The sequence below is a fragment of the Arachis ipaensis genome, chromosome B1, assembly GCF_059453495.1.
Source record: "Arachis ipaensis isolate K30076 ecotype BB chromosome B1, ASM5945349v1, whole genome shotgun sequence".
In the NCBI taxonomy this organism is placed as follows: domain Eukaryota; kingdom Viridiplantae; phylum Streptophyta; class Magnoliopsida; order Fabales; family Fabaceae; genus Arachis; species Arachis ipaensis.
Genome location: NC_142436.1, coordinates 127,610,202 through 127,636,299, shown reverse-complemented (window position 1 = coordinate 127,636,299; position 26,098 = coordinate 127,610,202). Strand labels below are relative to the sequence as shown.

At 37.8% G+C, this 26,098-nt stretch overlaps 1 non-coding gene across 1 annotated transcript; it reads right to left on the bottom strand.

Moving 5' to 3' along the window:
• Positions 1-22,623: 22,623 nt before the first annotated feature.
• Positions 22,624-22,731, bottom strand: LOC148578323 (small nucleolar RNA R71). Its single transcript, XR_015903855.1, has one exon. It is a non-coding gene; the product is annotated as a small nucleolar RNA R71 (small nucleolar RNA).
• Positions 22,732-26,098: the final 3,367 nt, after the last annotated feature.

Here is a 26,098-nt window from a genome sequence, read left to right as displayed (position 1 = left end):
TATATATATATATATATATATATATATATATATATATATATATATATATATATATATTGTCTTTATTCTGTTCTTCTTTAGTGCTTTACTTTATATCACTTTCTAAACGCTCTTTATCTTTCTTTTATCAATACGTAAGTGGTCCCAATTCGTAATTTTATTTTACTCATTTTCAGGCTTCTTGTCTAATACTTCCTTTCAATTATATATATGTATTATAAATCCACCTTGAGAGGCGTACCACCTTGTTATCATTCGAGCATAAGGATTTGAATATTAGGGTGTTACAAAAAAATGCCTTATAGGCTATATGGACAACCAGCTAGTTTCAGAGTGGCAGATCAAGAAAAGAATCAGTTCTAGTTTTTCTTTGATGATGAATTAGAGGTTAGGAAAATTAAGAATGAGTCTCCATGGCTCTTCAAAGACAAATTTTTACATGTTAAATGCTAGACAGAGGTAGAGGAAACAGAAGGGTTAGATACTTTCTATTTTCCAATTTGGGTCTAACTCTTGGGTCTCCCAGAAAATTATAAAACAATAGATGTTGGGAGAAAACTGGGTGAAAAGGTAGGAGAAGTGATGGACGTTGGAATCTTTGACATACGAGGTAGAGAAGCTAGAATTTTGAAAGCCAGTTATGTTAAATGGAGACAAAGTAGTAAGGGATAACATCAAATTGAAGGGTCCAAATAACAAGGTAGTGGAGGTGGGATTGATATATGAAAGAATTGGCATTTCTTGTACCTATTGTGCTCATGTAGGTCATGGAACTAAAGTATGCAGTAAAGTGATCAAGAACTCAAATTCGAACAATTTAAAGGAGAACAAAGTTGGGGAGTGGCTGAAGGTAGATCAAGTAAGGAGAAGGGTGTATATGAAAGGAAAAGAGGAGAGAAACAAGCCTGATCATAGACCTGGTGCAACATCAAACTGAAAAACAAGGTTCCCCCTTCATGGTTGTTGGACAGTTTTGCCATTCTAAGAATTAAGGAGAAAAACAAGTAGAACAATAGTAATGTTGTCCAAGACAAAGGGAAAAAATATAGGAGAAACGGGGGGTGCGGTGGTTGACAAAGGAAATATGACATTGGAGATACCTCTGAATTTGATGGACATCACCGCAGCTATGAACGTGATGACACTAAAGTCAGATAAGATGCTTCAATATGCAGGAAGAAAGAAAACTGTGAAACTGAAACAAATTGCGAGGCCGGACAGCTCTGAAGGTAAGCGAGTTATTAGAGAAAAAAGAGCAAGTAGAGATAAGAAGAATGATGTAATTTATAAGAGAATTTGCTTGGATATAGATGATGGTCTTGATATGGTGGGGTTGCCAACCTGGAAATGTCGGGATTTTGGGAGACTCCTGATAGTCCACAACCTTAAAGGAATCACCCAATCCTACTCTCCCAAGATTGTTTTTTTATGTGAAACAAAAAATCAATCTTGAATTGTGGAGCAGAAGTTACGGGCTTGTGGTTATAGAGAGTGGCAGCTGGTTAATTCAGAAGGAACATCAAGAGGCTTAACTCTAGCATGGAGGGAGGAGATGGAGGTTTACATAATAAAGCTGCTGATTTTTTAATTGCTACTAGGATTAAAGATACTACTACAAACCTGGAATGAAGTTTTGTGGGTGTGCACTTGTCCACTAATGACCAGAACCGAAGGCAACAATATGACAAGGTATCACTGGTGGTTCAACAACAGCAACAATAGGTTGTAATTGCAGAAGATTTCAATGTTATAACAAGCCAGAGCAAAAAGGAATGAGGTAACAACAAATCCCCCTCTGTTATTGCTAATTTTAATACATTTATTGGGGATAATGCACTGGTAGACATTGGTATGACCAGCTGACCATTTACATGGACCAATCAAAAGAAAGGAGGAGAATTGATTCAAGAAAGAATTGATAGAGTGTTGACAGGTACTAGCTGGTTACAAAAACACCATAGTCCATCTGTGATAAGGTTGTTGGAAGATGGCTCAGATCACGCACCTCTCTTGTTAGACACCAATTCGAGAACTGAGAGAATAAACTAGAGGTTCAAAATTCAGGAGCGATGGTGCGTGATAGATGTAGAAGGCTCAACTATATTTGTACTTGCTCAAAAATAAAAAAAAAAAATGTAGGTACAAACTAGTTGAGTGGTAGAGATTAAGGGGACCTAACTCAAAAGTTGCTATTGATGAGTTAACTAAGCAAATTGAAGAAATCAGAACAGCAAGGGTACATAGAGGTGATGATCTGCAAGAACTTGAAAGGAAGCTTGAGATTGCCTATCATAATGAAGAGATGTATTGGAAAGAAAATTTAGAGTCAAATGGCTCCAAGCAGGGGCCCAGAATACTAAATTTTTTCATTATAAATTCAAGGCTAGAATTCGTAGGAACAATATTTAGAGGCTATATGGCAAAAATGGGGATGTTGCAAAAACAAACGGAGAGATAGCTAGGGTGGCCGAACAACACTTCCAAAATATATTCACATTGTTAAGAGCACCCGGAACCTTTCTTCTCTGATTTTGAGCCTAATATTACTACTTCCATGGATCGAGGCTATGTAGACCAGTAACTATGGAGGAAGTTAAAAGGGATACATTTAGTGTACACCCCCAAAGTGCTCCGAAAGATGATGGAATGACTACAAAGTTTTTTCAGAATTATTGGGATATTATTAATGGTGACGTCTTTAGAGCTGTTTGAAGCTTCTTTACAGTGGGAGAATCTTAAAGGCGTTCAATCACACCCAAATTTGTCTTATTCCAAAAGTCCCGGACACTACTAGGATGATTCAGGTAAGACCTATAAGCCTCTCTACAGTTATTTATAAAATTATATCTAAGGTGATTGTTCATAGACTCTAACCTCTTATGAATAAGCTAGTAAGCCAATCACAGAGTACTTTTATCAAGGGTCATCTTATTACTGACAATATTCTCATTGTCCACAAATGTATGCACTATCTAAAAAACAAAAAACATAGGTGAGATTATGAGATGGCTCTTGGTGCGCGGAATTGAACTCCGCACAACTGAACCGGCAAATGCACCGGTTCGTCCAAGTAATACCTCAGGTGAGGGAGGGTCGAATCCCACAAAGATTGTTGGATTGAGCAAGCAATGCCTATCTTGTAAATCTTAGTCAGGTGATTAGAAAAGATGGTTGTTTGTTTGAAAGCATAAACGAAATAGTAAATAACGAAATACCAGATTGATGTGAAAACACTGATAAAGATTCAGTTAAGGCTTCGGAGATGCTATTTCTTTCCGGATTAACTTTTCTTACTGTCTACTTCAATAACGAATGATTCATTTAATGGCAGCCGTAAGTGACTAACTCATGTCCTCTCATCAAGTTAATCTCTTCTAAATCACAGTAGTCCACCATATCTGAGTAACTCATGTCCTCTCATCAAGTTGACTCATGGCTTCTCAATGTAGCCGAAGATGAAGCTCTAAGCAATCCACTCCCCTTCATGATCCTACTCAAAATACCACAGACAAGGTCGGATCTTCCGGATGAGAGAGTGCTACTTTTTTTACTCTAGCCTTAGCGCCGCAGAGACCTCAGTAACTCACGATCAACGGAATTTCATGTCACGTATCCAAAGTTGCCCAGGTACTCTCTTGGAATCCACAATAAATTCTCTAGCTTTAGTTCAATTCTATCCGGGTCAAGACTCACACAGAACCCATGTAGAATAAGGATGAATGTCACGGTTCACCCCCAATTCATTGAGATTGAAGAACGAGAACGCATAAGAGAATATAATCAGACATAATGAAATAGAAACAATAATATTATTAATCCATGAGAATCAGCAGAGCTCCTAACCCTAACTTATGAGGTTTAGTTGCTCATATCTTACAGAAAATAGTAATGTAATTCGAAAATAGTGTGGAAGAAGTCCCTTAACATGGGTGATCTTCTCCTTTAAATACTAATCTAATAACTAGAGATTATAGAAATAAGATAGACTGGACTCTTGGTGCGAAATTCCACTTCTTGGGCCCATTAGGTGAGTGTTTGGGCTGAGTTTTGGGTGAACCCACGTGTTTAGACTCCTCTTGGGGTGTTGGAAGCCAAGCTTGCTCCCTTTTGGGCATCCAAACGCCATCTTGGTCCTTCTGGGGCGTCTAAACGCAAGGCAGGGAAAAAGATGGGCATTTAATGCCCGTTTTAGGCCATCATTTCCAAAGATAAGTATAGAATATTATATATTTCTGGAAAGCCCTGGATGTTTTCTCTCCAACGCCATTGAGAGCGTGTCATTTGGACCTCTATATCTCCAGATATGCTCATTTGAATGCACGGAGGTCAGAATCTGACAGCATCTGCAGTCCTTTCTTTGTCTCTAGATCAGGCTTTTCCAAAACTTACCAGAATCACCCAAAAATCACCTAAAAATATAGGAAAAATACAAAAACTCAAAGTAGTATCCAAAAATAAGATAGGATAAAAAAGAGAAGAATACAATAAGTCTCAGAGCTCTCAATGAAGCTTAGCTCCAATTATTGGAATGGGGGCACTTAGCTTCTTGATTTCTGAATAGGTTTGGCACCTCACTTTCCTTTGAAGCTCAGGAGTATTGGCATCTCTTGGAACTAGAATCTGGATGGTATTATTGATTCTCCTAGTTTAGCTTTTTCTTGATTCTTGACCCACAGCTTCTTTTGGTGCTTTGCACCTTTTTGAGCCTAGCCGTGACCCCTAACCGTTTTGTTTTTCAGTATTACCACCGGATACATAAATATCACAGGTACTTAACTGGGTAAACCCAATTGGATTGTGATTCATCTTTGCTAGAATCCGCAAACAGTGGTACCCAGAGTTCTTCGGCGTACTCCCCCCCTTTTTTTTTTGGATCACGACTTTAACTGCTCAGTCTCAAGCTTTTCACTTGACACCTTCACACCACAAGCATATAGTTAGGGAAAGCAGCTCATTTGAACTTTTTAGGCCTTATTTTTTTACCTACCTAACCATTGATGGTCAAAGCCTTGGGTCCTAGCTCTCCTTTTTTTTTCTTTTGAGATTTTTGGATTTTTCTTTTGCTTTTTCTTTTTGCTTTTTCTACTGTTTCTTTTGCTTCAAGAATCAATATTTTTTATTTTTCAGAGAGTCAATAATACTTCTCTAAATTCACTATTCTTCAAGAGTTAATACACTTAACTTCACTATCAAATATGCACAGTTAATTTATACATTCAGAAAATCAATGCAAGGCCACCACAAAAAAATAATTAGAGACAAGTCATGTTATACTTGAAAATTATGCACTCACTACTTCTTAAAAAAATTTTTCTTTTAAGCTTGATGGAGATACATTGGATATTTTATAACCAAAATAAAATACAAGTAAATAAAACTAGAAAAGATAAGACAAGTGATCATGAACTAAAACAGAAATCAAAGAACAAAACAGAAAAATAAACATGGAGAAAAGGGGACTTAACAACCTCAGTGATGGCAGCTGCTGCTCCCTCGGGAGAGTCCTATAGAGCGTTTCAGCTCCTCAATTTCACGCCCTTGCCTCCGCTGCTCCTCCGTCAGTCTTCTCTAATCTTCTCTCATTTTATGGAGGATAGTGGCGTGCTCCCTATGCTCTACCCTCAGCTGCTCCATATTCAAAATCAACTCTCCTATTGAGGTATTCAGTTGATCCCAGTAGTATCTAGGAGGAAAATACATCTCTTGAGGCATTTCAGGGATTTCTGGAGGAGGTGGTTGCACAGGCTCTTGCTATGGCTCATGTGCAGATTCTCTTACATGCTCCATCCTTCTTTTGTGATGGGCTTGTCCTCCTCAATGGGGATATCTCCTTTTATGACAATTCCAGCTGAATTACATAAGTGACAAATAAGGTGGGAAAAATCCAGCCTTGCTAGGGTGGAAGGCTTGTGAGCTAGCTTGTACAATTCTTGGGGTATCACCTCATGCACTTCCACCTCATTCCAAAGCATGATGCAATGAATCATGACGGCTCGGTCAATGGTCACTTTGGATCAGTTTCTAATGGGAATGATAGAGCGTTGGATGAATTCTAACCATCCTCTAGCTACAAGCTTGAGGCAAGCCTTCTTAGTTGGGAAGGATTACCTTGAGCATCCCTCTTCCATTAAGCTCCTTCCATATAGATGTCTGAAAGTACTTGATCCAGCCTTTGATCAAAATTGAATCTTCTAGTGTAAGAATGTGGGTCTCTTTGCATTTGTGGTAATTGGAGCGCCAACCTTACACTTTCTGGACTGAAATCCAAGAGCCGCTCTCGGACCATGGTGCGCCAATTTTTGGGATGTGGGTTCACACTAGTATCATGCTTTTTAGTGACCCAAGCATTGGCGTAAAACTCTTGCACCATTAAGATTCCAACTTCTGGGATAGGATTGGTTAGGACTTCCCAATCTCTTCTCTAGATTTCTTGTTGGATCTCCGGGTACTCATCCTTTTTGAGACTAAAAGGGACCTCGAGGATCACCTTTTTGTGCCTCACCACTTCATAGAAGTTGTCTTGATGAGCCTTGGTGAGGAATATCTCTATTTTCCAAGATTTGGAAGCGGAGGCAGTAGCCTTTCCCTTCCTCTTTCTTGACGTTTCACCAGTCTTTGGTGTCATACTTCGGGATGGTAGAAGTAAAAAAGTAAAGTTTTTACAACACCAAACTTAAGAATTTTGCTCTTCCTCGAGCAAATAGTGGGAGAAGAAGAGAGAGTAGTAGAAGAATGAAGATAAAAAAGAGAGAGAGGGGAGGGTTGGGTGGGACCCAGGAGGCCTCAAAAACTCAAATGGCCCTACCCCTGTGTGGGCGTTGAACGCCCTTGCTGCCCCCTGGGTGGCATTTCAACGCCAGCTAGGGGTCTCTCCAGGGTATTTTGCTTGTCCTCTTCCACTGTATTTGTCTCTGTTCTAAGTATTGTACATGATCACAAATATTAAAAAGCAAAGGAAATAGCTATGAAATAAACTAATATAACTCAAATAGAAATAAACTCAAAGAAAGAAAAACAAAAATACTCTAATCATCATGGAGGAATAAATCCTCACTCCTCAATGGGAGCTTCCTTCCTGTGCTCTCATGGATCAGCTTAATATGCTCAAGAGACAGGATCTTGTTCACTGCATGAGGCAGGACTGAGCTTGTAGGGAATACTACCCTCATCCCTGGTGAGAAGCCTTTAGTAGAGATATTTTTGTTTTTTCAGCCCCTAGGCATCTTCCTTTTGGGGCCTTCCTCCTTAGTGAATAGTGTACATCCAACACTAAACTTACGTTTGGTCTTAGGAGAGATTGAATTGATTTCAATCATGGGGGGAGGCTTAGATACTGAATACTGTATGCAAGTACCTTCCTTGTCAGGAGGTAGTGGAGGTTTAAAAACCTTGAACAACCTCAGTGCTATTTTTCCTCTCTCAACATCTATCAGGGCTCTTTTAGTGGCCAGGAATGGTTTTCCTGGAATGATGGAGTCAATTGCATCCTCTCCCATGTAAGAGCTTGCAGGGAAGAAGAGCTATCCAACCTTTACCAGTATATTCTTCGCTAGCCCATGTGATTGCCTTAAAGACTGGTCAGCCAATTGCAGGGTGATTCTTGTTGGCTGTGCTTCTTGTATTCCCAGCTTCTTCATCACGAATGGAGGTATCAGATTTAAACTTAAGCCAAGATCATATAGGACTCTGTCAAAAGTGATCTTTCTAATAGTACATAGAATCTGAAAGCTCTCTGTGTCTGGCATCTTCCTTGGTAGCTCATTCTGAATTAGTTTACTGTACTTCTCAGCATGTACCTCTAATTCATCTCCCTCTAGGGTCTTCTTTTCAGGGTGTAAGCTCTTTATGAGTGCATTAAAGAGAGGCCTTTGCTCCAGGACCTCAGCAATAGGAGTATTGACTTGTAGCTTCTTAGAGTCTTCCAAGAACTGTGAGTGCTGCTCATCCTTGGTCTCCTTTTTCTCTTCCTGAGGATATGATACTTCAGGCTCTCTTCCTACAAGAAGGGCGTGTAACAGTGTGCTTCTAGCCTCTAGTGGAACCTTTTCTTCTTTTAGTTCCTCAATAGTGTGTATCTCCCAAGCATCATAGAGGGACTCGCTCTCCTTCTACTTGAAGGTCTAAACATCTGTCATTAGCTTAGTTAATCTCTGCGAGGGAGAGAACCTGTTCACGAATTTGTTAACAACCTTATCCCAAGTGAGCACAATTTCTCTGGGTTCAATATTCCACCATTTCTTTACTTGATCCCTCAGAGCAAATGGGAAGAGTTTTAGCCTGAAGATTTTAAGGTCCATTCCATTGGCCTCTACAGTGTCACAGAACTGCAGGAAGTCAGAGATGAATTTATTGGGGTCTTCTTGTGGGTGTCCATAAAACTGGAACATTTGCTGCATTAGCATGATCAGGTCTATGTTGACCTTAAAGTCATTTAAGTCAATAGGAGGTGCACTATTACTCCTTCTATAGTAGTTGGGAGTGTGAAATTTATAGGAGCCCAGTATATTCGTCTTCGGATCTATAGTGATTTTGGTGTTCCTGCATATACAAATAGGAGACAAAGAAAAGTGGGAGTCTTTATGTCACAGTATAGAGATCTCCCAGTGAGATACCCAAGAAGAAAGAGAACAAGAATTAAAATTATTAAAAAATTTTATTTTATATATATATATATATATTTTTTTTTTAAAAATCAAAAATAAATAAAATAAAATGGAAAAATAATAAGTTAAAAATTTCGAAAAAATAAAAAAAGGGAAGAATAAGAAAAGATATGACAACCAATTAACTAACAAGAATTAAAATTGAAAGGTGATTTTCGAAAAGTAAGAAGAAAAAGTCAAATAAAGATTTTGAAATTCAATTTTAAAAGAAGGTAAAGATTTAAAATTTAAAAGTTTTAAATTTAAAAAAGAAGATAAGTTTTAAAATTTAAAAAGACAGATAAGATAAAGATTTTAAAAAGATTAAGAAAGATAATATTTAAAATTTAAAAATTACTAACTAGAAAATACCAAACTTAAAATTAAACAAGATAAAGCAACCAATTAATTAACAAGATTTGAAAATAAAGATAGAAGATTTGATTTTGAAAATTTAAAATTTAAAAAAGAGAAGGTCAAACAAAAAGATTTGAAAATTGAATTAAAAAAAAAGAGTTAAACAAGATAAGATAAGACTTAAAAATTTAAAATTTAAAAGATTTGAAATTTTAAAATCAAAACAAGATAACTAAAATAAGATTTGAAAATCAAAAGATAAGAAAGATGAAGATTAAGAATCTAGAAAGATAAGATATGATTTTAAAATTTACCAACAAAAGACACCAAACTTTCAAATTTAAATTCAAATAAATATAAGATAAAGATTTTAGAAATTTAAAAATTTTGAGATTTTGAGAAGGGAATTTTAAAATTTTTGAAATTTAAAAAGATAAAGAAAACACTCAAGGCACACCAAACTTAAAAATTTTGAAATCAAGACACTAAATTTTTGAAATTTGTTTTAAAGAAAAACGCTAAGAGACACGAAACTTAAAATTTTTTAAATCAAACAAGAAAAATTACCAAGAACAATTCGAATATCAAGAAAGAAAAACAAGAACAATTTCGAAAATTAAAAAAAAAAGATGAAAACAAAAGGGACACCGAACTTAAAAACTGACACAAGACTCAAACAAAAGATAAAGATTACTAAAGAAAAGAAAAGGCTTTGAAAAGTTTTTGAAAAAGAAAACAAGAAACACAAATAAAAGAGCAAATAAACCGTAAAAAGTACTTAATCTAAGCAGCAAAATAATCCGATAGTTTGTCAATCTCGAACAATCGCCGGCAACAGCGCTAAAAACTTGGTGTGCGGAATTGAACTCCGCACAACTGAATCGGCAAGTGCACCGGGTCGTCCAAGTAATACCTCAGGTGAGTGAGGGTTGAATCCCACGGAGATTGTCGGATTGAGCAAGCAATGGCTATCTTGTAAATCTTAGTCAGGCGATTAGAAAATATGGTTGTTTGTTTGAAAGCATAAACGAAATAGTAAAGAACGAAATACCAGATTGATATGAAATAGTGATAAATATTCAGTTAAGGCTTCGGAGATGCTATTTCTTTCCGGATTAACTTTTCTTACTGTCTACTTCAATAACGAATGATTCATTCAATGGCAGCTGTAAGTGACTAACTCATGTCCTCTCATCAAGTTAATCTCTTCTAAACCACAACAGTCCACCATATCCGAGTAACTCATGTCCTCTCATCAAGTTGACTCATGGCTTCTCACTGTAGCCAAAGAAGAAACTCTAAGCAATCCACTGCCCTTCGCGATCCTACTCAAAACGCCACAGACAAGGTTGGATCTTCTGGATCAGAGAGTGCTGCTTTTCTGACTCTAGCCTTAGCGCCACAGAGACCTCAGTAACCCACGGTCAATGGAATTTCATGTCACGTATCCAAAGTTGCCTAGGTACTCTCTTGGAATCCGCAATGCATTCTCTAGCTTTAGTTTAATGCTATATGGGTTAGGACTCGCACAGAACTAGGGGTGGCAGTGGGGCGGGTAGGGGCGGGTTTTTGCCCTACCCGACCCCGCCCCGCCGTCCTGTCACTCATATACTACCCGCCCCGTTACTACCCGTGGGTAGTAAACTGTAGTACCCTAACCCGCCCCTGCGGGTACCCGCCCCGCCCCTACCCGCCCCTGTAAAATTAAATAACATTTTAATTTTTACATATTCATATATAAATTAAGACAAAAACTAAAAATTCATGCATAAATTAAAATACAAACATAAGATTTATACAATGTTAATAACTTAAAATTAAAAAAAGCTAATGTTTGATCATTATAAATTTAACACTATTATAAAAAAACTACAACATTAATATAAAAGAGTATTCGATCTTTATTTTTGATCATTTTCCACCATTCTTGTCCTCAAAAGACAATGACAATCAAGGCATACTTTCCAATCCTTTCTTAAAGGATTCTTCTTACTCATCAAGAGGTATCATCACAATCTCAAAGCTCTCCTCATCTGACCTTAACTTGTCATAAAACTCCACCAGACCGAAAGTAAAGTCAGTGCATCTTTCATATGAACTCGATGAGAAATAAAGCCCAACCATCTTGCTCTTGAATTCAAAAATAGCTATCTGAATGAATGAATAAATATACACACAATCACATTTGGAAACTGCTAGATATGTTTTAGTTTACAAGTTAATTAATTAGTAGCTTACTTTATTTCCATAATAAGAAATCACAAAGTCACCAGAAGGAGATAGCAAGAGAGATTTCAAGGATTGGTTCCTCTTAGCTTCCTCTTCAAGATTCTTCAATTCTTGAATCTTTGCTAATGTAAAAGTTGGAAGCACTTTGAAAACTTTACAAAGAAGCATTATAGCATAGGTAAGTATTAGATTGTAAATACTAGTATAAACTATAGAAGTACTAAATTTTTATTTTCTGTTGATCTAAAGCATGAATATGATAGCCTCATTCTCAATCTAACATATATAACTAGTTGCAACATGCCAACATCATGAAAAATACTAGAGCCGATAACAATTTAAAATGAAAAATAAAGAACTGCAATCAAACACATATAAACAAAATTGTAATTACAATGTCTCTTATTCTCATTCAAAATAAAAAATTAAAAAACTGCAATTAGACACATAAAAGAAAAATTACAATCACAAAGTCTCAAATGCTCAATCAAAATGAAAAATGAAAAACTACCATCAGAGACACAAACAAATTACAATCAACAGAGTAACTCTCGATCAACAAATTTACAACAAAATTCTCAATTAAACACATATAAACCCACTTTAGCACATACATTTACAAAATTGAATAAAAAATTGTAAAACTTACAGTCACAGACTCAGAGAGACAAAGAGAAAGGGGCTCCAGTGACAGGCTCACATGCAACGGCGATGGCCAAGCTCACAGTGACGGTAACCAAGAGATGAATCTGTGGAAGAACAAAAAAGAACTTAGATCTCACAATATGATGGAGAGAGAGAGAGAGGAAGAGAGAGAAAGTGCGCACGAAAGAACAAGAGCGAGAGGAACTTACGGTCTTATGGAGCTAAAAACTGAGCAGCGATGGCAGGCTGGAGCTTCGGGCTAAGCGGCGAGGAGCTGCGCGCTGAGCGGCGACGGCAAGAAGCTGCGCGCTGAGCAGTGACGGCGAGGAGCTGAGGCGACAACGAGGAGTGGGCAACGACGGCGAGGAGTGGGCAACGACGGTGAGGGAATGAGAGGCTGAGCAGCGATGGCAAGGGGGGTGAGGGACTGAGCAATGGTGAAGAAGATTATGGTGTCTGAAGGTGATGGAGGCACAGAGAGAAAAACCCTAATCCCTAAATATATATATGCACTGCGGGGCGGGTAGGGGCGGGTTTACCCTGACCCCGAACCCGCCCCGCCCCGCTCAACTACCCGCCCCGACATAAACCCGCCCCGCTCCGGGTCGGGTTTAAACCCGCCCCGATCGGGTTGGGACGGGTCGGGTACTCCTGCCACCCCTACACGGAACCCATGTAGAACAAGGATGAATATCACGGTTCAACCCCAATTCATTGAGATTGAAGAACAAGAACGCATAAGAGAATAGAATCAGACATATTGAAATAGAAACAGTAATATTATTAATCCATGAGAATCAACAGAGCTCCTAACCCTAACTTAGGAGGTTTAGTTGCTCATAGATTACATAAAATAGTAATGTAATTCGGAAATAGTGTGGAAGAAGTCCCTTAACATGCATGATCTTCTCCTTTAAATACTAATTTAATAACTAGAAATTACAGAAATAAGATAAACTGGACTCTTGGTGCGAAATTCCACTTCTTGGGTACACTAGGTGAGTGTTTGGGCTGATCTTTGGGTGAATCCACGTGCTTAGACTCCACTTGGGGCGTTGGATGCCAGGCTTGCTCCCTTTTGGGCGTCCAAATGCCATCTTGGTCCTTCTAGGGCGTCTAAACGCCAGGCAGGGGGTCAGATGGGCGTTCAATGCCCATTTTGGGCCATCATTTCCAAAGATAAGTATGAACCATTATATATTACTGGAAAGCCCTGGATGTGATCTCTCCAACTTCGTTAAGAGCCTGTCATTTGGACCTTTGTAGCTCCAGATATACGCGTTTGAATGTATGGAGGTCAGAATCTAACAGCATCTGCAGTCCTTTCTCTGTCTCTGAATCAGGCTTTTCCAAAACTTGTCAGAATCATCCAAAAATCACCTAAAAATATAGGAAAAATACAAAAACTCAAATTAGCATCCAAAAAGTGATTTTTGCAGTAAAACCTACTAAAACTTGATAAAACTTAACACAACATAACCAAAATTAAAACACTAAGAAAATAATACTAAAAAAAGTGTATAAAATATCCGCTCATCAGCTGTGAAGTTAGATATGAGCAAGGCCTATGACAGAGTTGAGTGGCATTTTCTTTCATTTATGATGGAAAAGCTGGGATTTGGAGCTAAGTGGATAGGATGGATTTGGGAATTAGTCACTATAATTTCTTATTCCGTCACTGTGAAAGGTCAACTATTTGGTTTCTTTAAACTAAATAAAGGTATTCGACAAGGAAACCCTTTATCACCGTAGCTCGGCCTTATTTGTGCTAAAGGATTATCCTCCATGCTGCACAGGGCGGAACAAAATAGACTAATTTAAGGAGTTCAGGTGAATAGTAAGTGCCCCAAAATTAGCCACTTTCTATTTGCAGATGACTATATTCTATTTTACAAAGCAATGAGTGATAGATGTGACAGAATTTTAGACCAATTGGAAAATTTCAGAAGTCCGCAGACAGCAGGTGAACCTAAACAAGTCTACAGTTTTCTTCAGTGACAACACTCCACCGACAATTAGAGCTGAGTTGGCAAGTGCCTTTATAGAGATCGTATCGGAGCTCAAGACAAATATCTCGGTCTCCCAGCAGTTGTGAATCGATCAAAGATGGCCACCTTTAGTTTGATTAAAGAAAAAGTGAGGAAGAAAGTTCAATCTTAGAAGAGGAATCTACTGTCAGAAGGAGGAAGACAAGTACTTATTAAAGCTATGGAAGAGGCAATTCGTATTTATTCTCTATCTTGCTTCAGACTACCTGACACTCTCATAGTAGAAATTCACAATATTTTGGCTCAGTTTTAGTGGAATCAAAAGGGGGAGTTTCTAAGAACTTGACATGTCTAGTATAACTTAACACTATTAAGGATTAGCCTCAATACCTAGTTAGATTACCATAAAGCTTAAGAATTTACCTCTCCAAACCCCCAAGGCACATTTGGCCATATTCAATCTCATATGAAAAAGTCGGAGGCAATAAAGATTTCCTTTAAGTCGACAATCATATTGGTATCCTCTTTCTTTTTTATCAACATATCGTTGATGTAAACCTTCATGTTCTTTCCAATTTGTTGCTTAAATACTTTGGTCATCAGTCTTTGATAAGTGGCACTTGTATTTTTCAAACCAAAAAGCATCACAGTATAACAACAAATTCCTCCTAAGGTAATGAAAGCAATTTTATCTTCATTAGGTGGATGTATTAGTATTTGGTTATAACCACTATATGCACCCAAGAAACTAAGAATATGATATCCCAAGGTAGAATCAATCATATTACCAATGTTAGGTAATGGAAAATAATGTTTTGGGCACGCTTTGTTTAAATCAGTATAATCAGTACACATTCACCATTTTTCATTGGATTTTTTAATCATTAGAACATTTGATATATTGAATAAGTTAATTCGCATATAAACGCAGCATCTAATAACCCTTGAACTTTGATAAACCCCAATTTTGTGGTTTATCTTGTGCTTAATTTAGGGGATTTTATCAACTTTTCTCACATTTATTCAATGAAATAACATGGTTTTGTAATTCTCCCTTAATTTGTGCTTAAGTGTAAAAACATACTTTTTAGGCCTTAAAATAGATAAATTTAATTCACTTTAATTCCATTCGATGCCTTGATATGTTTGTTAAGTGATTTCAGGTTTAGAAGGTAAAGATTGAATTGAAGAAATGAAGGAAAAGCATGCAAAGTGGGAGAACTCATGAAGAAATGAAGGAATCGCAAAGTTGTCAAGCCTGACCTCTTCGCACTCAATCGATCATAACTTGAGCTACAGAGATCCAAATAAAACAGTTCTAGTTGTATTGGAAAGCTAACATCCGGTGCTTCAAAATGATATAAAATTTGCCATAGTTACCTGATGTTTAGGGACACGTACGCATGCATCACGCGCACACATTGGTGGATCAGCGTGGGACCATTTTTGGCAAAATGTGGCCAGCGATTTCTAGCTCGTTTTGGGCCCGATCCAACTCATTTCTGATGCTATTGAACCCAATGATTGAAGGAGGAATGAACCAAGTAGTCATAGTTTAGTTTTCATCATGTTGTAGGTAGAATTCTAGAGAGAGAAGCTCTCCCTTCTCTCTAGAATTTAGGGTAGTTTAGGTTTAATTCTCTTAGATCCAACTTTCAATTCTTGTTTTGATTTAGTTTTCCTTCTAAATTTCTTGTATTACATCTTTGCTCTTCTAGTTTTACTTGTTCATTTCCTTTATTTTGTTACTTTTATGTTTATGAACCCTTGTTGGATTTCCATTTTCTTTCAATGCAATTTTATGTTTCCATGCTCTTTTATGTTTATCTTAGTTGTTATTATTGAATTCTTGCTTATGTTAGTCATGGGTTTCTTTTAATTCTTGCATTTTATGATGTTTACTTTTATTGCGCACTAGGTGTTTGATAGAATGTTTCCTTTAGTTTTTGAGTAGTTTTCTTTACTCTTGGCCTAGGCTAAGGGAATGGAGTGACCTTGAGTCATTGGATCTCATTGAATTGGTGATTTGAGAACCCTTGGTGATCAATTTGATATCCATTGACACTAACCCACTACTAATCTAATTAGTAGATAGGTTGGGACTTATGGGTTGATGTGATCAAGCCTATTTGATGTACTTCAAGCTTAGGAGTAGATATTACGTACTTAAGGCTTTTGGAAGTAGACTTAATAGGTTGGCTTCTCATAATTATCAATATTTGGTTTGTAGACAAGGATGGTGATCTCAATTACCTATGTCTAGCCAAGAGTTCTTTTCCTTTATTTTATTAGTTCTTATCATTTACTTTCTTGTTATTTACTTTTCTTATCAAACTACAAAAATCAAACCCCCTTGCATCTTCATAGCGAATAATTGATCACTTTATTGCAATTTCTTTTGAGACAACCCGGAGTTTAAATACTTTGGTTAATTCTTATTTGGGGTTTGTTACTTGTGACAACCAAATTTTTGATTGGGAGGATTGTTTGTTGGTTTAGAAACTATACTTGCAACGAGAATTCATTCATTTGATGAAATTCTAGACTACCATAACAATTCACTCATCAAAATGGCGCTGTTGCCGGGGAATTGCAATGGTGTTATGTTATTGGCTATTGTGAATATGTGAATATGTTTGTCTTTTACTTGTTTGTTGGGTTTTGTTAGGTTTAGGACTTTGTTTCTCATTTTTATTAGTTTTTGTTTTTCTTTGCTACTATGAATTCTCATCCATTTGGCTATGAGTTGGGTTCAAACTATGTTGTAGGGAATAGAAACTTCAATGAGGATGTGCACGAAGGATGGAACAATCAAAGATGGGAGGAGCCTCAAGGAATTGATCACTCTTCATGGCAACAACCTCCGGTTTCTTATAGTATAATTCCAATCCTAATGCATATCAATCTAATGGATGTGGTGACCCTCATTGTGATTGTCAATCACAACCACCATATGCCTATGAGTCCCCTCTATAATATAGTCCTCAACCACCATACTCACAAGCCCCTTACCACCAAACACCTCTATAAAACCCTCATCCTTATGCACCATACCAACCACCTTATGAACCATATGAACCATATGAAGAACCACCCCAATTCCACCACCAATACCCTCAAGAACCACCACCTCTATACTATTACCAAGATGAACCACCTCCCATGTATGATAACTTTCAACCACAAGATGAATTTTCCTTTCCACTACAACCCTCCATGGAAGAACACCCATATCCATTCATCCGAGAGCAATATGATCCTACGTATGCTAATCAATTGGAACAAAAGCCAATGGATCGCTTCAAGGAAGCAATGGACCGGCTTCAAGCAATCATCCGTTAAAAGGAGCAAGAGGAAGCCCAAAGGAGGAACGAAGCTATTGAGGCTAACCTTGCCAAAATTAGAGCCAACTTGGACGCATGGGATTCATACTGTAGACAAAATATCTCCACGGATGCATGTGAGAAATCAACCAAAGAGCGGAGCATGGAGTGTGTCGTGCAACAAGTGGAAGGGTGGAGATTGTTGATGAAGAAAAAGTGGTTGAAAGCCTAGGCAAAGTTGAACAAGAGGTGGATTTCAAGTTGGATGACACTTCCACACCAAGCAATGTGGTTGATTTTGTGGAAGTTGTTGAACCTTCTTCCATTGAACTTGAAGGCGATGTTAAGGAGGCTGTGCAACCTCCTAAGCATATAATGAATGATGAAGAATTGGAAGAAGGTGAGCAAGCAACAAATCTTCCTCTTGAAGATGATCTCACACTAACAGATGATTCTTTGGTATTTGAGGAATCTTCTCCTCTTGAAATTGAGGTGGATGTTGAGACAAGTTCCACATTACCTCCAAGTTGTGATATGAAGAATAGAGAAGAGCTAGAAGAGGTTGGTGAGGAAGTAATTGGACATGAAGAGCCTTGTCAAGAGGTGAACATTGAAAAAGCTTGCCAAGAGGTGGGGATAGTCAAAGAAGAGCACAAAGGAGTGGAACTTGCAAGATCATTAGGACCATCCCTTCCTAAGTCACCATCCTACACAACATTCAAGTGGGTAAAATTCTTATCCCTAAGCTTTACCTTCTCACTTGAATATGGTTTGATTGAAAATGATGGTCAACTTAGAGCTCTTTGTGGAGTTAAGAGTAAGAGAGAATTGTGTAGTGGTTGGAAACATCACTCTAAGTTCATGATGGTTGCATGCTCAAAGTTGAATAGCAATGGTTGGTGTAGAACCAAATTGCATGGGTCTAGGAGAATGTTTGGATGCTTAATTGAGAATTCACAAGCCTTGTCACCCAAACTTAACTATGGTAGTCAACAAGAAGATGGGCGCAAGAACAAGATTTGAGACTCCGGAATTCATTTCAAAAACCAATACTCTTGGGGCCTTGCCATTTACCTACGCTTACTTGGAGGCTTTATGCGCCTAATTTGGGATCCCAGCAGACATTGGAGATGCAAACATTGGTGGGGATTCCAGGATGAATTCAAGCATAAGCCACAACCATAAAGAGCTTCCCAAATGTCCAACTTAAGGACTTAAACTAAAAGTGCAAGGTGGGAGACACCCCACCATGGTAAACTGTTTCCATTCTCTTGTATATATAATCAATGAATGCATTGAGTTGCCATTGTTAGGTAGTTTTCTTCTTTTCATACTTTTGCATGTCCTGCTTTGATTGATTGCTTATTAGATTCATGCTTTGATTAGAATAGTTATTTTTGAATTACATTTTTGATGAGCGGATAATTTATACGCTTTTTGACATTGTTTTTAGTATGTTTTTAGTAGGATCTAGTTACTTTTAGGGATGTTTTTAATAGATTTTATGTTAAATTCACATTTCTGGACTTTACTATGAGTTTGTGTGTTTTTCTGTGATTTCAGGTATTTTCTGGCTGAAATTGAGGGACTTGAGCAGAAATCAGATTCAGAGGTTGAAAAAGGACTGCTGATGCTGTTGGATTCTGACCTCTCTGCACTCAAAGTGGATTTTCTGGAGCTACAGAACTCGAAATGGCGCGCTTCCAATTGCGTTGGAAAGTAGACATCCAGGGCTTTCCAGCAATATATAATAGTCCATACTTTGGCCAAGAATTGACGACGTAAACTGGCGTTCAACGCCAGCTTTCTACCCAAATCTGGCGTCCAGCGCCAGAAAAGGATCCAAAACCAGAGTTGAACGCCCAAACTGGCACAAAAACTGGCGTTCAACTCCACAAATGGCCTCTGCACGTGCAACACTTAAGCTCAGCCCAAACACACACCAAGTGGGCCCCGGAAGTGGATTTATACATCAATTACTTACCCATGTAAACCCTAGTAGCTAGTTTATTATAAATAGGACCTTTTACTATTGTATTTGGCATCCTGGATTGTATTTTGATCCTGTGATCTCGTTTAGGGGGCTGGCCATCTCGGCCATGCCTGGACCTTCACTTATGTATTTTCAACGGTAGAGTTTCTACACTCCATAGATTAAGGTGTGGAGCTCTGCTGTTCCTCAAAGATTAATGCAAGTACTACTATTTTCTATTCAATTCTTCTTATTTCGCTTCTAAGATATCCATTCGCACCCAAGAACGTGATGAAGGTGATGATTATGTGTGACGCTCATCATCCTTCCCCCTTATGAACGCGTGCCTGACAAACACTTCTGTTCTACATGAATTAAGCTAGAATGAGTATCTCTTAGATCTCCTAACCAGAATCTTCGTGGCGTAAGCTAGAATGATGGCGGCATTCAAGAGAATCCGGAAGGTCTAAACCTTGTCTGTGGTATTCTGAGTAGGATTCAATGATTGAATGACTGTGACGAGCTTCAAACTCGCGAGTGCTGGGCGTTAGTGACAGACGCAAAAGGAGGGTGAATCCTATTCCAGCATGATCGAGAACCGACAGATGAATAGCCGTGCCGTGACAGGGTACGTGAGCATATTATTCACTGAGAGGAGGGGATGTAGCCACTGACAACGGTGATGCCCTTGCATAAAGCCAGCCATGGAAAGGAGTAAGACTGATTGGATGAAGACAGCAGGAAAGCAGAGGTCCAGAGGAACGAAAGCACCTCCATTCGCTTATCTGAAATTCCTACCAATGAATTACATAAGTATCTCTATCCCTCTTTTATTATATCATATTCGAAAACACCATTATCACTTTATATCTGCCTGACTGAGATTTACAAGGTGACCATAGCTTGCTTCATACCAACAATCTCCGTGGGATTCGACCCTTACTCACGTAAGGTATTACTTGGACGACCCAGTGCACTTGCGGGTTAGTTGTATCGAAGATTGTGACAGACTGTAAAACTAAATCAGAGTATCTGGCCTGAGAAGCCATTACCAGAGATCACAATTTCATACACCAAGTTTTTGGCGCCGTTGCCGGGGATTGTTCGAGTTTGGACAACTGACGGTTCATCTTGTTGCTCAGATTAGGTAATTTTCTTTTTGTCTTGTTTTCAAAAAAAAAAAAATTTTTCAAAAATCTTTCAAAAATTCTTCCTTTGTTTTCGAAAAAAAAAAAATTTTAAAAATAAAAAGGTTTTCAAAAATATATTTTCCTTTCAGAATTTTTAAGGATGAATTCTAGTGTTTCATGGAGCATGTTGAAGCCTGGCTGGCTGTAAAGCCATGTCTCAATTCTTATACTCAAGAAAAGAGCTTCTTTATCTTTCTTAGCCAATTGGCTGTTGAATGTAAGGAATGTCAGGCGTGTCATGTCTGAGTTACATACTAAAGCTTGGCTGGCTATTAAGCCATGCCTGACCCTTTGATTGGAGCTTTAGAGCATAAGATTCCTGGAATTCATATTAAAAATTTTGGAATCCTTATTTTCTTTTTCAAAATTATTTTTCGAAAAACATAAAATAAAAATCCAAAAAAATTAGAAAATCATAAAAATCAAAAATATTTTTGTGTTTCTTGTTTGAGTCTTGAGTCATATCATAAGTTTGGTGTCACTTGCATATGCATCTTGCATTTTTTCGAAAATATCATGCATTCATAGTGTTCTTCATGATCTTCAAGTTGTTCTTGGTAAGTCTTCTTGTTTGATCTTGATGATTTTTTGTTTTGTTTCTTTTCATGTTTATCATATGCATTCTTGAATTCTTAGTGTCTAAGCATTAAAGAATTCTAAGTTTAGTGTCTTGCATGTTTTCTTTGCATTAAAAATTTTTCAAAAATATGTTCTTGATGTTCATCATGACATTCATAATGTTCTTGGTGTTCATCTTGACATTCATAGCATTCTTGCATGCATTCATTGTTTTGATCTAAAAATTTCATGCATTGCATCATTTTTCTTGTTTTTCTCTCTCATCATAAAAATTCAAAAATCAAAAAAATATCTTTCCATTTTTCTCTCATCAAATTCGAAAATTTGAGTTGACTTTTTCAAAAATTTTTAAAAATCAAGTTGTTGCCAATGAGTCAAATCAAATTTTCAATTTGAAAATCTTATCTTTTTCAAAATCTTTTTCAAAAATCAAATCTTTTTCAAAAATCTTTTTCTTATTTTTCCATCAAATTTTCGAAAATAACATAGTCAATTAATGTTTTGGTTCAAAAATTTGAAGTTTGTTACTTGCTTGTTAAGAAAGATTCAAACTTTAAGTTCTAGAATCATATCTTGTGATTTCTTATGAATCAAGTCATTAATTGAGATTTTAAAAATCAAATCTTTTTCAGAAACTAATTTCAATCATATCTTTTCAAAATATCTTCTTATCTTATCTTTTTCAAAAATATCTTTTCAAAATATCTTTTCTAACTTCCTAACTTCTTATCTTTTCAAAATTTGTTTCAACTAACTAACTAACTTTTTGTTTGTTTCTTAACTTTCTCAAAACCACCTAACTAATTCTCCCTTTCTAATTTTCGAAAATACCTCCCCCTTTTTCAAAAATTTCTTTTCAATTAACTAATTATTTTTATTTTTATTTCAAAAAAAATTTTCGAAAAAAAAAAATTTTACTAAATATTTTTCAAAAACTATTTTTCAAAAATCACTAACTCCTTTTTCAAAAATAATTTTCGAAAAAATCCCTTCTTCTCTCTCATCTCATTCTATTTATTCATTCATATCCCAACATCTCATCTCACATCTCTTCCATCGGTACAGTTGTGTTTCTTCCTTTACATCACATTCTTTGTCTCCCCCTCTTTTCTTCCACTCACAAAGGGATCCCTATACTGTGGTATAAAGGATCTCTATTATTATTATTATTTTTCTGTGCTTTCTTCTTTGTCATATGAGCAGGAGCAAGGACCTGAAAGGACTCTGAAGAGAAAATTAAGAGAAGCTAAAATACAACAATCCAGAGATAACCTTTCAGAAATTTTCGAACAAGCAGAGGAGATGGCAGCCGAAAATAATAATAATGAAAGGAGGATGCTTGGTGACTTTACTGCACCTAATTCCAAATTACATGGAAGAAGCATCTCCATTCCTGCCATTGGAGCAAACAACTTTGAGCTGAAACCTCAATTAGTTTCTCTGATGCAGCAGAACTGCAAGTTTCATGGACTTCCATCTGAAGATCCTTTTCAGTTCTTAACTGAATTCTTGCAGATATGTGATACTGTTAAGACTAATGGAGTAGATTCTGAAGTCTACAGGCTCATGCTTTTCCCGTTTGCTGTAAGAGACAGAGCTAGATTATGGTTGGATTCTCAACCTAAAGACAGCCTGAACTCTTGTGATAAGCTGGTCACGGCTTTCTTAGCCAAGTACTTTCCTCCTCAAAAGCTGAGCAAGCTTAGAGCTGATGTTCAAACCTTCAGGCAGAAAGAAGGTGAATCCCTCTATGAAGCTTGGGAAAGATACAAACAGTTGACCAAAAAGTGTCCTTCTGACATGCTTTCAGAATGGACCATCCTGGATATATTCTATGATGGTCTGTCTGAGTTATCTAAGATGTCATTGGATACCTCTGCAGGTGGATCCATTCACCTAAAGAAAACGCCTGCAGAAGCTCAAGAACTCATTGACATGGTTGCTAATAACCAGTTCATGTACACCTCTGAAAGGAATCCTGTGAGTAATGGGACGCCTATGAAGAAGGGAGTTCTTGAAGTTGATACTCTGAATGCCATATTGGCTCAGAATAAAATATTGACTCAGCAAGTCAATATGATCTCTCAGAGTCTGCATGGAATGCAAGCTGCATCCAACAGTACTCAAGAGGCATCTTCTGAAGAAGAAGCCTATGATCCTGAGAACCCTGCAATAGCAGAGGTAAATTACTTAGGTGAACCTTATGGAAACACCTATAACTCAACATGGAGAAATCATCCAAATTTCTCATGGAAGGATCAAAAGCCTCAACAAGGCTTTAATAATGGTGGAAGAAACAGGTTTAGCAATAGCAAGCCTTTTCCATCATCCACTCAGCAACAGACAGAGAACTCTGAACAAAATGCTTCTAATTTAGCAAATCTAGTCTCTGATCTATCTAAGGCCATTGTAAGTTTCATGAATGAAACAAGGTCTTCCATTAGAAATCTGGAAGCACAAGTGGGCCAGCTGAGTAAAAGGATCACTGAAATCCCTCCTAGTACTCTCCCAAGCAATACAGAAGAGAATCCAAAAGGAGAGTGCAAGGCCATTGACATAAGCGCCATGGCCGAACCTGTGAGGAGAGGAGAGGACGTGAATCCCAAGGAGGAAGACCTCCTGGGACGTCCAGTGGTCAATAAGGAGCTTCCCTCTGAGGAACCAAAGGACTCTGGGGCTCATCTAGAGACCATAAAGACCCCATTGAACCTCCTTATGCCCTTCATGAGCTCTGATGAGTATTCCTCTTCTGAAAAGAATGAGGATGTTACTGAAGAGCAAACTGCCAAGTTTCTTGGTGCAATCATGAAGCTGAATGCCAAACTATTTGGCATTGATGCTTGGGAAGTTGAACCTCCCTTGTTCATCAATGAACTAAGTGATCTGAATCAACTGACATTGCCTCAGAAGAGACAGGATCCTGGAAAGTTCATAATACCCTGTACCATAGGCACCATGATCTTTAAGGCTCTGTGTGACCTTGGTTCAGGAATAAACCTCATGTCCCTCTCTATAATAGAGAAACTGGGAATCTATGGGGTGCAAGCTGCTAAAATCTCAATAGAGATGGCAGACAGCTCAAGAAGACAGGCTTATGGACAAGTAGAAGACGTATTAGTAAAGGTTGAGGGCCTTTACATACCTACTGATTTCATAGTCCTGGACACTGGAAAGGAAGAGGATGAATCCATCATCCTAGGAAGACCTTTCCTGGCCACAGCAAGAGCTGTGATTGATGTTGACAGAGGTGAAATAGTCCTTCAATGGAATGAGGACTCCCTTGTGTTTAAAACTCAAGGATCTCCCTCTGCAACCATGAAGAGGAAGCATGAAAAGCTTCTCTCAAAGCAGAGTCAACCAGAGCCCCCACAGTCAAACTCTAAGTTTGGTGTTGGGAGGCCACAACCAAACTCTAAGTTTGGTGTTGAACTCCCATATCTAAACTCTAAGTTTGGTGTTGGAGAGTCTCAACAAAGCTCTGCACATCTGTGAGGCTCCATGAGAGCCCACTGTCAAGCTATTGACATTAAAGAAGTGCTTGTTGGGAGGCAACCCAATGTTTATCTAATTCTTATTTTTATTGTTTTTCATGTTTTCTTAGGTTCATGATCATGTGGAGTCACAAAATAAATAGAAAAATTGAAAACGGAATCAAAAACAGCAGAAGAAAAATCACACCCTGGAGGAGCATCTGTCTGGCGTTCAAACGCCAGAACAGAGCATAGTTCTGGCGCTGAACGCCCAGAATGGGAGCATCCTGGCGCTGAACGCCCAGAACAAGCATGGTTCTGGCGTTCAACGCCAGAAATGGCAGCAAAGGGGCGTTGAACGCCCAAAATGGGCACCAACCTGGCGCTGAACGCCCAGAGTTGTGTGCAAGGGCATTTTACATGCCTAAATTGGTGCAGGGATGTAAATGCCTTGACACCTCAGGATCTGTGGACCCCACAGGATCCCCACCTACCTCATCATCTCTCTTTCCATTCATGATCATCCCTTCTTTTTTTCCATTTACCACTCACATCCATACACCCACTACCTTCAAAAATTCAACATCCCTCACCCACCCAATCCCACCCATATGGCCGAATACACACTCCCATCCATCTCCTCCATATCTTCTTCTTATTCTTCTATTCTTTCCTCTTTTGCTCGAGGGCGAGCAACATTCTAAGTTTGGTGTGGCAAAAGCATAGCTTTTTTGTTTTTTCCATAACCATTGATGGCACCTAAGGCCAGAGAAACCTCTAGAAAGAGGAAAGGGAAGACAAAAGCTTCCATCAAGGGTCTATAGCTCAGTGGTAGAACATTTGACTGCAAATCAAGAGATCCCTGAGATACCTCAGGGGATACATTTTCTTCCACACAATTATGGGAAGCAACTAAGGGTGGAACATCAAGAGCACTCCATCATCCTTAATGAAATTAGAGAATATCTAAAAGCAATGAAGGAGGAGCAACAAAGACAAGGAAGAGACATAGAAGAGCTCAAGAACATCATTGAAACACCATCATCACTAAGGTGGATTCATTCCTTGCTCTTATTTCTTCTATTTTTCGTTTTCTATGTTATGTGCTTATCTATGTTTGTGTCTTCATTACATGATCATTAGTAGTTAGTAACTTTGTCTTAAAGTTATAAATGTCCTATGAATCCATCACCTCTCTTAAATGAAAAATGTTTTAATTCAAAAGAACAAGAAGTACATGAGTTTCGAATTTATCCTTGAACTTAGCTTACTTATATTGATGTGGTGACAATGCTTCTTGTTTTCTGAATGTATGCTTGAACAGTGCATATGTCTTTTGAAGTTGTTGTTTAAGAATGTTAAATATGTTGGCTCTTGAAAGAATGATGACTAGGAGACATGTTATTTGATAATCTGAAAAATCATAAAAATGATTCTTGAAGCAAGAAAAAGCAGCAAAGAACAAAGCTTGCAGAAAAAAAAAAAATAATAGGCGAAAAAAAAAATAGAAAGAAAAAGAAAAAGCAAGCAGAAAAAGCCAAAAGCTTTTAAAACCAAGAGGCAAGAGCAAAAAAGCCAATAACCCTTAAAACCAAAAGGCAAGGGCAATAAAAAGGATCCCAAGGCTTTGAGCATCAGTGGATAGGAGGGCCTAAAGGAATAAAATCCCGGTCTAAGCGGCTAAACCAAGCTGTCCCTAACCA